The sequence below is a fragment of the Austrofundulus limnaeus genome, unplaced genomic scaffold (genome assembly GCF_001266775.1).
Source record: "Austrofundulus limnaeus strain Quisiro unplaced genomic scaffold, Austrofundulus_limnaeus-1.0 Scaffold1019, whole genome shotgun sequence".
NCBI classification, from domain to species: Eukaryota; Metazoa; Chordata; class Actinopteri; order Cyprinodontiformes; family Rivulidae; genus Austrofundulus; species Austrofundulus limnaeus.
The window spans coordinates 113,495-115,088 of record NW_013953421.1 but is presented as its reverse complement, the minus strand read 5'-3'; the positions used below and the strand labels follow the sequence as shown (position 1 = coordinate 115,088).

The 1,594-nt window shown below is 45.2% G+C and overlaps 1 long non-coding RNA gene across 1 annotated transcript; it reads left to right on the top strand.

Annotated features, from left to right (window-relative positions):
* Positions 1 to 693: 693 nt before the first annotated feature.
* Positions 694 to 1,133, top strand: LOC106533788 (uncharacterized). The gene is made up of 2 exons (XR_001312286.1): positions 694 to 727; positions 862 to 1,133. It is a non-coding gene; the product is annotated as an uncharacterized LOC106533788 (long non-coding RNA).
* Positions 1,134 to 1,594: the final 461 nt, after the last annotated feature.

Genomic DNA, 1,594 nt, shown 5'->3' with positions numbered 1-1,594 from the left:
CCACTGTACCTATGTTCCCCAGTTCCCATGTTCTACTGTACCTATGTTCCACTGTACCTATGTTCCCCAGTTCCCATGTTCTACTGTACCTATGTTCCACTGTACCTATGTTCCCCAGTTCCCATGTTCTACTGTACCTATGTTCCACTGTACCTATGTTCCCCAGTTCCCATGTTCTACTGTACCTATGTTCCACTGTACCTATGTTCCCCAGTTCCCATGTTCTACTGTACCTATGTTCCACTGTACCTATGTTCCCCAGTTCCCATGTTCTACTGTAACTGTTCCACTGTACCTATGTTCCCCAGTTCCCATGTTCCACTGTATGTTCCCCAGTTCCCATGTTCCACTGTAACTATGTTCCCCAGTTCCCGTGTTCCACTGTAACTATGTTCCCCAGTTCCCGTGTTCCACTGTAACTATGTTCCCCAGTTCCCATGTTCCACTGTATGTTCCCCAGTTCCCATGTTCCACTGTACCTATGTTCCCCAGTTCCCATGTTCTACTGTACCTATGTTCCACTGTACCTATGTTCCCCAGTTCCCATGTTCCACTGTACCTATGTTCCCCAGTTCCCATGTTCCACTGTAACTATGTTCCCCAGTTCCCGTGTTCCACTGTACCTGTGAAGATTATGGCTGTTGTTGTACTTATTGGTTGTTTGCAGTATCAAATGACTGTGGGCGGAGACTTGATGGACTCACCTGGACGCAGTTCAGCTGATGAGGTGTGCCTCTATTTAATTGGCTGCAGAGATCCATCCGAGGCTGGAAAATTCATTTACCTTTGGTACTGTTTCTACAGCCTGCATATACTCTTCTTGAGTTTCTATGCTTAAAGTGTTTTTTCTCCTGTGTGCAGATTCCTCGTTAAGACCTCTGAGTTTCTGAAGTCAGAACCTCTCCTGACGGATCTTCAGAAACAAGCCTTGCTGTAAGCTCTCTTTGGAATCACCCCTGAAGGTCCTCCGCCTGTCACTCTCTCCAACACACTCCACCTGCAAAACAACAAGCCATTATCTGTGGAAGCAAACTTCATCGTGGTGTCTACACCCTCCCTTCCATGTCAAGCTTCTTCCTTGGAAACTCTAAACCCTGGGATCATCACTGTAAATAAAATCACTTACCTTTTTACCTTTTGTGTTTGCCTGAGTTCATTATCTGCTGAGACTGAAACTGGGTACTTACTTAAACAAATCTTAATAGAATTTTCCAGCCAACAATGAGTACCCACGGTTCTGCAGATAATGAACAGGTCCTAGACTCTTTAGCTGCCCAAGAACAACGAATTATTAAACATGACAAAACTCTACAACAAGTCCTTGAGCAGCAACAGACACACACCACCAACTTGGAAGAGTTGGGAGGCATGATTTTTTTCTATTGATCAAAAAATGAACTCTTTATTGTCCTCCAGTGCTGCAGCCTCCCCACCTGTAGTAACACCTCCTCCGGTAACACAACCTGTGCCAAGGGAACCAGATCTTCGACCCAGTCAGTTTTTTGATGGTAATCCTGACCATTTTGGGGGTTTCTCATTGCAATGTTCACTTGTGTTTAGCAGAGCACCTATAACTTATGCATCCGATGCTGCA